Below are 14,826 nucleotides of genomic sequence, written 5' to 3'. Positions count from 1 at the left end.
CAGGTACTTTTTATGCCTTCCTGATTTCATTTACCTTATTTCGACTAAATAGAAAGGCTTTCCAAGTTTGTTAAATCCTTACCAATATTTCAAAGTCAAGCTTAAATGTTACCTTCTCTAAAAAGTCTCCCTGATCCCTCCTCCTTCTATAACACTTTTGTTACCTAAGTGTTACATACATCTTAGATACCAAGTCTGTATCTCCTCATTGAAAACATATAATATTTAATCAACTCTACTTTTCTAATACCTGTCATACAGTACCTGACACACAATAAACATGCCAGATGATTGCTGACAGAAATTGAATAAATGTTTTCTGAATGTTCATGGTATCAATGGAATACTGGAATTAAAATAGGACGAAGAGGTAGGTACAAGGGGTAGAGAATAGGGATGGGGAGACGTATTAGGTATACACAGGAAAAAACAAAAAAAAGTTTAAAAGATACTTGTATACAATAGCATCAAAAAGAATAAAATACTCAGGAATGAATTTTACAAAAGTGCAAAACTTGTACTTTGAAAATTATTTTTAAATGTTGAAAGAAATTAAAGACCTAAATAAACTGAAAGATGTGGACAAGAAGACTTAATATTGTTAAGATGGCAATACTACCCAGGGTTAGGGTTAGACCATTTTCAAGGTCACATATCCAATTCATTGTAAAACAGACCAGACCCTTGGTTTCCTGACTCATAGGAGTCTGATACTGCTCTTTCCTTTAGAGCATCCTGCATCTTACTAGGTCATCTGTGTATCTGATAGTCACATTCTAAGAACCTTACTTGTTTCTTACATGGCTGGGGGCACTGGCTCATCCTGCTGTGAAATAAGAGTTGAAATCAGAATACCTCTGGTCTCAAAAAAAAAAAAAAAGGGACACACACACACACAAGCAAACAATTAGGACAAGACACTTTCAATTTACTCCCAATTTTCCAAATCCATTTTGAATGTGTTTACAGAGGATCATAAATCTTACCTATGTTATCCTCAAAGTTTGTCCAAGTAAAACAAAGTAGTGTCTGGTAATAACAGGTAATGTCTGGGCCACTATGGAGAGTCATGAACAAAAACTATGGTCTATTTTCTTCTTTATGACTGAAAAGTACAGCTCTGTTCCAGATATACACATCAAAGGCACCTGAAAATCCAGTGTTCATTATATTGGTTCATATGCAAAAATTAAATGGCATTTCCTTACCATGAAGCATCACCTACATATCCCCAAGCATGGACAAACCATTATCTCAGGAAAATCAGTGAACCATTTAACTTACAAATATAAGAATATGTACTTTTTACACTAAAATGTCCACAACACAGACAACAGTACCTACCCACAAAATATGCACTCAATAATTATCTGTGGAATGAATTGTGGAAAGAGATGTTTCTTTTCAACCCACCTCCACTTAGAAACATCCTGCATTATAGGTAATGTTTTACATTTAAAATCACAAATAAATGAAATACATTACCATCACTCTCAGGAAAAAGTCTAAGCCTTAAGAAAAGAGAATTTAGTTTCTGAACATGTTCAGTTTCACAACTCATGCCGAATTAACAAGGATATTTTTAAAGGAAAACTTTCATCTAGAGTTGTCATTAAGTGCCTATACATTTTCCTCACAAGGATTTTCCAAATGCAATAACGCAATAGTCTTTGAAATTCTGTCATAAGATCTTTCTTATATAAACACACTAAACAGAGGTTAACAAAAGTCTGACTTTCCTGTCATAAGCCTCATTTTTTAATTAAAACAATATCCAGCGTTTACATTATACAGCCATATAAGATAATGAAAGAGGTAAGGAATAAAAAGTGAAAGAACCTACCCTAAAATTACACACCACAAGCTAATTTTATCTTTTTAAAGTGGAATGACAGAGACAGGAGGTAAAGTAGCTATTACTTACTCATGTAAGGAAAACTGTTGCAGACACAGAATAAGCCATTTTTAAAGGCAATATCCTCGCCCAAGCACACTAATAATAAAGGATTAAATGATACAAATGGACAAATGATAAAGGCTGACAGCAGCAGAGTACTGTATTGGGAATTTCACATATATACATAGGTACACTTAGATGAGCTGCAAATTGTTACACACTGGCTCTTAGCCTAAGAACATACTCCATGCTTAAAACCTGTTAGGTACCAAACAGGGTTACAGATTTGCTAAAAAGGAATCATACAGAAATCTGTTGTGTTGCTAAACGCTAAAAATGAACTATAAGAGAAAGAAAGAAAATAGTCCCATTTAAAAACCACATCCAGGGCTTCCCCGGTGGCACAGTGGTTGGGAGTCCGCCTGCCGATGCAGGAGACACGGGTTTGTGCCCTGGTCCGGGAAGATCCCACATGCCGCGGAGCGGCTAGGCCCGTGAGCCATGGCGGCTGAGCCTGCGCGTCCGGAGCCTGTGCTCCGCAACGGGAGAGGCCACAACAGTGAGAGGCCCACGTACTGAGGAAAAAAAATAAAATAAAATAAAAACCACACCCAAAAGAATAAAATACCTAGGAAGAAACTTAACCAAGGAGGTGAAAGACCAATACTCTGAAAACTATAAAGCATTCATGAAGGAAACTGAAGATGATACAAAGAAATGGAAAGATATCCCATGTTCATGGATATGTTCAGAAAGAATTAATATTGTTAAAATGTCTGTACTACCCACAGCAATCATACAGTTTTAATGCCATTCCTATCAAATTATCCATGACATTTTTCACAGAACTAGAACAAACAATCCTAAAATTTGTATGGAACCATAAAAGACCCCAAATAGCCAAAACAATCTTGAGAACGAAGACCAGAGATGGAGGAATCATGCTCCCTGACTTGAGACTACACTACAAAGCTACAGTAATCAAAATAGCATGGTACTGGCATAAAAACAGACATACATATCAATGGAAGAGAATAGAGAGCCCAGAAATATACCCACGGTTATTTATGATAAAGGAGGCAAGACTATAAGATGGGGGAAAGACACCCTCTTCAATAAATGGTGTTGGGAAAACTGGACAGCTACATGCAAATGAATGAAATTACAACATTTTCTCACACCATAAACAAAAACTCAAAATGGATTAAAGACCTAAATGTACGAAAACATAGGAAGTGCACTCTTTCACATTGGTCTTAGCAATATTTTTTTGGATCTGTCTTCTCAGGCAAGGGAAAAAAAAGCAAAAATAAACAAATGGACTACATCAAACTGAGAAGCTCTTGCACAGCAAAGGAAACCATCATCAAGACGAAAAGATAATCTACTGAATAAGAAAAGACATTGGCAAATAATATGTCTACTAAGGGATTAATATCCAAAATATATTCGTACAACTCAATATCAAACAAACAACCTGAATAAAAACTGGGCAAAGGACCTGAATAGGCATCTTCCCAAAGAAAACATGGAGATGGACAACAGGCACATGAAAAGATGCTCAACATCACTAATCACTGGAGAAATGCCAATCAAAACCACAATGGACATCACCTCACACCTGTCAAAATACCGATCCTCAGAAAGACAAGAAGTGTTGGCAAGAATGTGGAGAAAAGGGAACCCTCATGCACGGTTGGTGGGAATGTAAACTGGTGCAGACACTATGGAAAACAGTATAGAGGTTCCTCAAAAAAATTAAAAATAGAACTACTATATGATCTAGCAATTCCACCCCTGGGTATATATCTGAAGGAAACAAAAACGGTAATTCAAAAAGATACATGCACCCCAATGTTCATGGAACTTTATTTACAATAGCCAAGATACGGAAGCAACCCAAGTGTACATCAACAGATGAACAGATAAATAAGCTGTGGTACATATATACAATGGAATACCACTCAGCCATTAAAAAGAATAAAATTTTGCCATTTGCAAGAATATGGATGGACCCGAAGGGTATTATGCTTAGTGAAAACAGTCAGACAAAGAAAGACAAATACTGTATGTTTTTATTTATATGTGGGATCTAACAAATAAAGCAAATGAACAAATAAAACGGAAACAGACTCACAGATAGAGAACAAACCAGTGGTTACCAGCAGGGAGCGGGGGAGGGGATGGGTCAAATAGGGGATGGGGATTAAGAGGTACAAACTACTAGGTATAAAAGAAATAAGTCACAAGGATGTAATGTACAGAACAGAAAATATAGGAGTATTTCATAATAACTTTACATGGAGTACAATCTATAAATATCGAATCACTATGTTGTACACCTGAAAATAATACTGTAAGACAATTATACTTTAACCTAAAAAATAAAAAAAAAATTTAAAAAGCAATCATAATTCTGACATGTCTCCAGACTCATGTTAATGTATCAAGAACTTTTCAACTACCTGGACCTGAATGGGAATAAACAGGACTAAGAGGACCCTTTTAGGAATTAACCAGGTAATAGACACTTGTCTGATTTCTTTTGATGTTGGTATGGTGTTGATATATTTACAGTGAATAAACATACACTTGAGTGATTTTTTTTTTTTTTTTTAGTTAACGGAATAAAAATATATCACCATTATCATATGAATTGCAGGTCTAGTTTATAGCAAATTATATTTAGTGGGACAATAAAAACTACACTGAAACATTTCTGGATATAAGGAAGCACTTTTTCTTTTCAATGTGTTAATTTTTAAATTTATTTATACAGTCGTGATTTTACCCTTAAAAAAATAATAATACTTAACAGAACCAAGGAAAGAAAATGGATCTGCATTAAGAAAGTAAGTTTTTTCAGTTTCTCTAGGTAGACTGAAAAAAAAAAGAGAGAGAGAGGGAGAACAGAGTGGTAGGTGCAAGGATCAGTAAATCATGACAAGAGAATAAAGCTTTACGTGAAGGGACCAATGAACTGTCCCAACGGCAGGTACAACCCAGAGACTTTTAGAATGGGAGCACTAACACTTTTGATTGGCTGTGCTTTTTTTCCCTCTCCCACTCATACTCCCAAACTTTTAATACATTCTCCTGCTCACACAGCACGTATACTGGCCAGTGCCTTTTAATAAGGAACAGAGCAGGTAGCTGGGGAAGGCAGAGCTGAGGTTGGCAACGCAGCAGAACCTGAAGTTAAAGCTAGAAGAGCCCGAGTCTAAGAGAACTCTCCAAAACTTGCCAGATATCTGGAGGGATGCTGGGCTCTCTACCCAATGTGTGATGGATAGGTGATCCAACTAACATTTATTCATGTTTTTTTAAACTAATAAGCTTTATTTTTAAAGCAGCCTTAGGTTCACAGAAAAATTAAGCCAAGAGTACAGAGTCCCCAGATGCCCACTGCACACCCCTCCCCCTCACACACACACACAAACTCCCTTATGATGGACACCCTACCCCACACTAGTATATCTACCACAATTCATGAACCTACATTACACATCAGTGTCACCCAAAGTCCATGGTTTACATTAGGGTTCATTCTTGGTGTACATTCTGTAGGTTTTCACGAAGGTATAATGACACGTATCTACCACTGCAATATTTAATGTTAAATTTTAAAGGACACATTAATACCAGTTGAATGTCTCAGTCACATCCCATTGCCTGACGTCCAGGCACCACATTCCGCATCTTCCTTTAAGCAGCCAGACAAGGTAAGTCTTATCAGCTCTCCTGCCTCCAAGAGGAAGCTGAGGCTCAGGGAAGTAAACTGACTTGTTCGAGCTCAGACAGCACGTGAGGGGCGGAGCTGGATACACTGCCTGACTCCAACATGCCCACTCTTGACCTGATTTTGTGCTACCTCCTAGAGCGTCTGTACTAGTGGAAATAGGACCAGGTGAGATATTTTGTTTTATTTCACTGAGGTACTAATAAGCAAGGCTAATGTTTTGGCTGGAGCTTCACTTGTTTAGTACCTCAATAAGGAAGCACTTTAATACTACATTTTGTCAATGACTTATATTCTGTAGACACAATGAAAATAAAAGCATAAGTGTTTTCTTGCTTCTCAGCAGTGTTTCTCTAAAAGAAAGAACTGGAAGAAGCTGAAATAACTTCTAAACTTGATGCGTTGGTTTTTTTAATGTGAGGTTTTGCTTTACCACGGAATTATTTTGCGGCAAATACATTCCTTCCTATCTATACGAACAAAGGACATCTTCACTCAAGGACAATAATTCCCTTCAAAAAGGTTTCAGAATTTCATTTAAATTTTAGCTTTTTAGATAATAGATTCACATGGTAATCTAGATATATTTTAATAAACAGAAGTATATCCAAGCTGTAAGTCGCTGAATGAAGCCTTGATAGAACAACTTCAAAAACTTAACATGTGTGAATAGTCTGGAGATCTAGGTTCTAAGCTGGGCTCTGGCACTAACAACTAAAAGCCCTTGGTTACTCTTATGCGCTCTGAAACAGTTTTCTCATCTGTATATAAGGTGGCTGGATGAGATTATTCCTAAGGCCGCTTTTTAGTTCTCGATTCTATGAGAGTCTTACTTATAGGACAAAGCTTTTAAATTCAGTTACCAATGTTAAGACTATAGAAACTGGCCTCCCTAGCTTTTCACAATTAAACTAAACTATGATAAAAGCATGTTGTTATTCATTTAAAAATTCTTGTATTTATTATGAAACATTTTTGATATATCATTAGAGAATCTGAATTTTAAAAATCTTATATTTGAATATTAGGGTATTAGATAGCCTAATTATCCCTTTCATTTTCGAAAGTTATATTGCAAAGACTAGGCTACAAAGCTTTTACAGATACTTTTTAAAAATAAATTATTAAAAGTAAACCATTATAGTTACCAGATTAAAATACACAATTATTTATTTTAAAAAACAAACCACAGGTTTTTTTCATTTCCCCAGTTTTATTAAAGGAGAAACAGAGAAAGAGAGAAATGAACAGACAGACTGAGGGAAGGAAGGAGGGGAGAGGGAATGCAACATTTAGGTAAAAAGAGAGACTTCTACCATGGCTTAGAAATTCTCATTAAATAAACCAAAGAAAAATATGGAAAAGATCCTAGAAACAAGCATGATAAGCCATTTCTGTGTGACGGCACAATTTAAAAAAATCTGCATATCTTATAAGTTTTTGTGTTAAAGATTTGCTTTGCATTTATTTTATTTTTTTAAAACAATAAAAATTTATTGACTATCTACTAAGCTTACATCACAAGGCATTATGTCATAAGTAGGGTTTGTATATGGAGAAAAATACAATCGTAATAAATTGTTTTGCATTTTTATCTTGCATTTAAAGTCTACAAAAATGCGGATGAGGTCAAGGATTTTAAAATGTTAAAAGCAGTATTTTAAAAAAATCTTCACAAACAGCTTTGAAAATATTCACCAAGCACTTTTGTATAACTCAGAAGTCAGAAAGTAAACAGCTTCACAAAGCTTAAACTATAACTCTGAAATGGTTATGCATTATTAATTTTAAGACACCACTTTTGAAATACTTCTGAAAACTGTTTAACCGTCCGGTATTATAACCCTTAGGGCACTACTGGATCAGAATCTATTCAAAACCGAAAGAGACTGCAGGAGCTAGAGTTCCTGTGACTTGCCTAGGTCTTTTGTTTCTGTGTTCTTTCCACAACACCATGAATGGAATTCAGAAATCAGCAAAACAAAATAAATTAACAAAGTATTTTTATCACCAAATCTAGTAGGAAATTATTCATTACTGATGGAAATACAGTCATGGGAATTTACTGAGTCGGCAAAAATAAAGGCTGCCAAGTTAGTGGTTTATCTTATTGCTTGAGCCATTAAAGAACGAAAATTCAACGTGAAAGAATATGAACGTCCCTTCTTCATGAGATTTTAACTCACTGTACTAGCCCTTTATAACCCCTTCTTCCTCTTCTCAAAATAATGAAGCAGTAAGAATTATCTTCTAAATGGAATACTGGAATACTACGGGGAAAAAAATGGAAACTTGGTTTATATAAAAGTTATCCTGGAACACATCAACTTGACTATTTCTTCGAATCCTTGTGTGAATAAGAAGCATTATTAGAAAGCCTCACGAATAACCAATTCAAACTTTGTAGATGATAAATCTAAACCCATGAGTATACACTAACATACTTTGACGAAATACACACAGCTTGACAAGGACTATGTAACACGAAATGCTAAACACCTTCTATGTTTCATGTATCATATTGAGCTCTCTAAATTAAGAAAAATCCCTCAGAAAATGTTTATATTTCTTTTTTAAAAAAGCGAAGTTACCATTTTACACAGTAGCATTTTATAATAAAATACTGACCAAATTGTTTCAGGATTCAAAATTATTTTTATTTATTTTGTTACAATCCTTCCCCCCGCCAAAAAAAAAGAGTTGAGTTAGAAAAGCTTTTTCTTGTTGGCACCTTAAAAAGCAAGAAAAAACTGACACTGAACATAAAAATCAACTATCCAACTCTCTTCACCAATGATTTTTCATGAAAGCTTTACAAAGGAAGAGGCTCAACGAAAGGTACACCTGTATAAGCCAGTAAGGGTGCAGACTTTCAACCCAATTAGCTCAGGGTCTGTGTGCATTTTGAAAAGCCTGTAAGCTTGATGAAAAACAAAACCAGGCCAAGATGGCAGAGTAGGAAGACCCTGACCTCACCTCCACCAAAGGGCGCAAGAGACTGCAACTACATACAGAGAAACTATTGATGAGAAAACCAGAAGACTAGCAGAAAAGATCTTCTGTAACCAAAAACATAAAGAAGGAACCACAGAGGACAGGTAGGAAGAGTGTAGATCTGGTGCAGTTAAGACCCACAGAATGGGGTCCCCAGGTGGGCGACTCACAAACAGGGTAATCACAACTTCAGAGGTTCTCACCAAGGAGAGTGTGGTCCAAGCCCCAGGTCGGGCTCCCAGCCTGGGGCTGCTACACCAGGAAGACGCCATAGCCCCCAGGTCGTTTGGCTTTATGATCATGGGGGTTACTTTTGGGCGTGCCAGAGGGCTGTGGGAAATACAGACTCCACTCTCAAAAGGGCGCACACAGCATCTCACAAGGACCCTGGATCAGATCTGCCTGCTGATCTTGGAGAAACTCCCAGAGAGGGAGGAGGCAGCTGGAGCTCACCCTGGGACCACAGACCCTGGGGCCACAGACCCCGGGGCCACAGACACTGGCAGCAGCCATGTGGGGGAGCTCATTCTGTCAGGAGGACACTGGTGCTGGCAAGGGCCATTTTGGAACCCGTCCTCTAGCTCATTAGTGTGGACCTGGCACTGCCCACCAGCCTATGGGCACCAGTACGGAGTGGCCTCAGGCCAAGCAACTAGCTGGGCAGGGACACAATCCCACCCACCAGCAGGCCTGCTGCCTTCATACCCCCTGACCCCCCAGCCATCCCAGGACCCAGCCCTGTTCACCAGAGTCCAGGACCCAGCCTGACCCACGAGTGGATGGGCACCAGCCCTGGGACCCCGTGGGCCCCAACTCCAGCCACTAGGGAGCAGACACAAGCTCCAGGACCACCAGCCTGCCGTGTCAGGATCCAGCCCACCCACTAGCAGGCAAGCACCAGCCCCAGAACCCCCTGGGCCCCAGCCCTGCCCACTGCAGGCCAACACCCACTTCGGAATACCCTGGACCCTGCAGCCAGCCATGTCAGTAACTGGTCCCACGCACTGCTGAGGGGACATCAGCTCAAGGACCCCCCCAGAACCCTGCAGAAGACACTCGGGAACCTGGCTCTGCCCACCAGTGAGCTGGCACTAGCCCCAGCACCTCCTGGGCCTTGGCCGTGCCCATTAGCAGGGCACCACCAGCTCTGAGACATCTTGGACCCCTCGGCCTCAATCCTCACCTTCCCTGCTCCTCCTCCTCCCTTGAAAGGGGCTTCGGGGTTCCCACCTGGATTGAGAAAAGGAAAGGCACGTCCATCGCAGAAACCCGTGAACAGTCCGACTGCACGAAGGGATTAAAAACCGTCCCTCAGGGCAAGGAGCCACCTTCACCTTTAACAGCAGGCGTCCACACACAGCCGCCTCAGTCAGGACGCCCGTGGCGCTGAGGCCCCAGGTTCTCCGTGTACCAGGGCACCTAGCTGTGTGCTCTGCAGCCTCATCTACAGGTGTCACAGGTGCCGTGTGCTCCGCAGAGTCACCTAACACGTAAATGACACAAGGGACACCTTACCATGTTTGTAAATACAAATCTACACCAGTTTCAGGCTCCTTAGTATTCCACCGTATGGATGTATAATTAAAGTGGCATTGAGATGGCTTCCAATTTTTTCCTATTGGACCATGACAGTGGACACTTGACTGCAAAAGATTTTTGCACATTTACCCAATTATTTCCTTTCGTTACATTCAAAGAGGGGTCGCTGGCCAAAGGATGTACATTTCAGAGCCTGACGTGAAAACCAAACTGGCCTGCAGTGCCATCAGCACATCTCCCACGAGTGACAGTGGGGGTCAGAACCTGTTTAATCTGCAGTGATCTGACAGGCAACACAAAATAAATGGTTTCAACTTGCACTGTTTGTAAATTCCATTTTCATCACCTTTGCATCTTTTTATTAGGCTTCATTTCCTTAACTGTAAGATCTCTAGTGGGAATGTTCACCCTGTGTCCACTGTCCCCACTGCCCAAATCTTCCCAGTTATCACTGTCTTTGCACATTGGTTACGGTGCTCTTGGGCCTCGGGAAATTTTGAGTCTTTTAACATCAAACCCATTGACCTTTTTTCTTCGCCACTCTAGAGTCACGCATTCAAAGTCATGTTCCTGGTAGTTTAATGCTGGTTTAATCTTTATGATTATTTACCTCATTGGGAATCCCATTGGAGTACTGAGAATAGCGGTCGACCACAATACCATCTCACTGAATAACCCACTGTTTTCTCCATTGATCTGAAATGCCACTTTTATCTCTGACAAAAATTCTCATTTTGAGTCTGTTTCTGGACCCTCTATATTTCACCCCACTGATCTATTTTGCACCTATGGCATAACTTAATTTTATATTATAATCAATTATCTGATAGGACAATTAATCTTTTTTTTTTTATTTTTTATTTTTTTACGGTACGCAGGCCTCTCACTGCTGCGGCCTCTCCCGTTGCGGAGCACAGGCTCCGGATGCGCAGGCTCAGCGGCCATGGCTCACGGGCCCAGCCGCTCCACGGCATGTGGGATCCTCCCGGACCGGGGCACAAACCCGTGTCCCCTGCATCGGCAGGCGGACTCTCAGCCACTACGCCACCAGGGAAGCCCAGGACAATTAATCTTTAACAAGTTCTCTTAGCCATCTCTCAGAGATATTGGTCTAGATGAACTCTAAAATATTTTATTTGATTCTAAAACTAACCCTACTAGAATTCTGATGGGAATTATCACCACCCTGACATACTCTATTTATACTTTTTTGTCTATCTCTACTGACTAGAGTATAAGTTCCAGTAGGGAAGGGGTTTTTGTCTGTCCACACACTGCTGTACACCCAGAACTTAGAACAGTATGTCATACAACTGATGCTTAACACATATTCGTTAAATGAACAAATGTATAAATTACAAAGAATTTCTGGATAATTTCAGGACATTTAAAATAGCTACAACATTGAATCTTCCCACTTACTCATTTTTTATGACTGTCAATAAACTATTCAGCTCTGTTCACAGGGAGAGTTCATGTAATTTATCTAAAACCAACTTATTGAGCCTCTCTCAACTGAAATAATTTCCCAAAAGACCTTCTATGTTTTCTCTGCAGAAAATTTCATCACCTTCAAATACTGTTAACAGCCTTGGCTCTTACTCTTCACTATTTGTGTCACTTATTTCAGTTGCCTTATTGCATTTGCTGTAACATCCCAACCAGTGCGAACTGTGGTATTCGCAAGCACAGGTGTGACCGTAGCAGGCAAGCCTCTAGAGCAACGCTTCTCCACCTGTTTGCCTTCCTACCCCAGGAGGAGCCTTTCTATTTAGGTCTTTTTCCCAGTCACCCCCAAGAAGTTTCAATATCATAATGTAAAACCTGTATTAGGTACTGTATGTCTATCTGCACTTTATACATAAAGGTTAAGATGTTTCTGTCCCCTCAAGAGCTAATTTTCAGTTATTGCTCCTGTTGAGAACACATGCTCTAGCATTTCACCACTAAGATGTCTGCTATTGATATTATGTAGTTATCTTACAGAAAATATCTTTATTCTTATTTACTGAAAGTCTATTTTTTAAATCAGAAATGAAGTTTTAATTTTATCAAATATTTTTTCAGCATCTTTGAAGATAATTTTTTTTTACTTATTAATACAGCGAATTGAAATATTTTTCCTATTAATGAATTAGTGGGCATTCTAGGAATAAACATTACTTGGTTCCATTTTATTAGTCCTTTAGGTATTCCTGGATTTGATTTGCTAATACTTTATTTAGAAGTTCTACGTCTTTAATCTTATTTACAATTAGTCAGAAATTATCTTCTCTTTTACTCCATTGCCTGTTTGCTGTAGTAGCAGGAAGCACTCAGCAGTTTACAAACATTATTAAGCATTTACTGTATCCAGAGTGCTATTGCTACCTTATAGAAAGAATCTGAAGTTTTCGATACTTGTCATCTTATAAATAGTACAGGAATATTGTTCCTTGTAGGTTTCCTATTACTGGCCTATAAAACCATCTCATTCTAGTACCACGCTGGGTATGATTATTTGGGAATTTGCTTAATGATTATGGGTATTTTATAAATCTTCGGACAATTTTAGTATATTTTTCAGAAAGTCAGGTATTTTGTTCTGATTTTCAAGTTTAATATCATACTATTTTCTTCCATAGCTATCATTTTATTACTTTTTTCACTTTCTTGAGTATCTGTAAATATTTTTTCATGGTTAGACTGGTCAATATTTTGTTTTAATGACCTTTTATAATAACAGTCCTTGATGTAAGCTATAAAGTCTACCTTCTTTTTCAGGAGCACTGTTACTAATTCATTACTGACAGCTTCAACATGTATTAATTCCTCTTCCTTGCATTTTATTTTGCTTTTCTTTTTCTATCTGTCTGGACTAAACACTTAGTTCATTTGTTCTAATCCAATATAATTCTTACTCTTGGTCCGCCGCAAGGGTAAGGCTTTTTTCCTCTAGCTTACTTCAAGATTTCCTCTTTTTGATTTTCTGCAGTTTGAATATAATACGATTAGAGGCAGATTTTCTAGTACTGATCCTACTTGATATTCTCCGAGCTTCCTGGATCTGCCGTTTGTTGTCTAGTATTAACGTTGGAAAATTCTCAGTCATTACTGCTTCACATCATTTGCACGGAGAGGGTGCAAATGAAGACTCACCCACCCTGTCCCCCAGAGTCCCACCTGACACCCCATGATCATCCCCCCACCCTGTCCTCCACCCTGCCCCCTAAACTGTACACTGAATAAGAAAAAAGAAAAAACAATTTTATAGAGAAAAAAAAAGAGAAAAAAATCACAAAAAGGAAAGAAGCCACCTGTGGGCCAAGTCCCTCTCACCAAGCATCAGCTCCCTAGGTAAAAGATCCAAGACCCTCACACAGGAGCCTGGAGCTTCCTAACGGTGGTTCCTTAAGCAAGAAATGAGCCAATAGTGGCTGGAGATAATCCGCAGTGATTTTCTCACTTTTTGGTCACAAGAACCCTTTACTCTTTTTTTAAAAAAAGAGGGGGGGGACTTCCCTAGTGGCGCAGTGGTTGAGAGTCAGCCTGCCGATGCAGGGGACACGGGTTCGTGCCCCGGTCCGGGAAGATCCCACATGCCGCGGAGCGGCTGGGCCCGTGAGCCATGGCCGCTGAGCCTGCGCATCCAGAGCCTGTGCTCCGCAACGGGAGAGGCCACAACAGTGAGGGGCCCGCGTACCGCAAAAAAAAAAAAAAGGAGAAAAAAAGAATTATTGTACCAAGGTCCCTGATAAAGAACAGTCCTCAATGGGTATGGTTAGGACTGCATCATATTCTTTTCTGTACTCCCAGCACCCAGCCCAGGGCCAGAACAACGTGGACACTTGGCAGATGGTGGCTGGGAAAAGAGACCAGGGAACACATGGGCTCACTGGCACTCTCTTCTTCTGGCTCTTCAAGGACAGCAGCAAACCTCAGGCCATGTGGGATTCCAGCTATGAGACACCACCGAGAGGTGGCCTTTGAGAGGGATGTCGACCTGATTTGTCCCACTGCAGGACAGATGCCATTCCTTGATTCTGTGCTGTATCCCTTTGGTTTTTTTTTTTTTTTTTTTTTTGCAGTACGCGGGCCTCTCACTGTTGTGGCCTCTCCCGTTGTGGAGCACAGGTTCCGGACACGCAGGCTCAGCGGCCACGGCTCACGGGCCCAGCCGCTCCACGGCATGTGGAATCTTCCCGGATCGGGGCACGAACCCATGTCCCCTGCATCGGCAGGCGGACTCTCAACCACTGCGCCACCAGGGAAGCCCTCCCATTGGTTTTTTAAACCAATAACTCTGTGCCACAATAGCAAGCACCAGAAACTACTATAGAAACTGAGTCCTCTAACTGTATCGTAAAAGTTTACTCGATCAGCCTATGACAGCTCCTCTGGCCACCCAGCCCAGAGGCGCTCACTTTCCACGCAGGTTATAGTTCACGCCACAGGAAGGAATCAGAGGTGAATCCAAATTAACTACCAAGACCCGTGCAGAACAACTCCTCTTCTTGGGCTGCCTCTGGGAGGGGTGGCCTCCAATTGTAATGCCCAAGAGGTGAAAAGTTTCCTATTCTATTACCACTTCCATAAAGAATTACCTGAAAATCAGAAATCTAATGTGTACGGTCAGATCTTTAATACTGAGTCCCCTTTTCCCCAAAAATCCTTAAAA

The 14,826-nt window shown here is 40.0% G+C and overlaps 1 protein-coding gene across 6 annotated transcripts in view; it reads right to left on the bottom strand.

Annotated features, from left to right (window-relative positions):
- EXOC2 (exocyst complex component 2) overlaps positions 1-14,826 on the bottom strand; it is a 154,480-nt gene that overhangs the window by 129,092 nt on the left and 10,562 nt on the right. The window contains exon 1 of one of the 6 annotated variants that reach the window (XM_082639779.1): positions 9,965-10,064. The exons of 4 other annotated variants lie outside the window; for them this stretch is intronic. The gene's annotated coding sequence lies outside the window, so the exon portion shown is untranslated. Of the gene's footprint in view, positions 1-9,860; positions 9,884-9,964; positions 10,065-14,826 lie in introns of those variants that run through there. One more of the 6 variants, XM_082639782.1, reaches the window with a different exon arrangement.

The sequence above is a fragment of the Mesoplodon mirus genome (genome assembly GCF_964341445.2).
Source record: "Mesoplodon mirus genome assembly, chromosome: 12".
NCBI classification, from domain to species: Eukaryota; Metazoa; Chordata; class Mammalia; order Artiodactyla; family Ziphiidae; genus Mesoplodon; species Mesoplodon mirus.
Note: the sequence above shows the minus strand (reverse complement) of the source record. Positions and strands in the feature narration are given on the sequence as shown.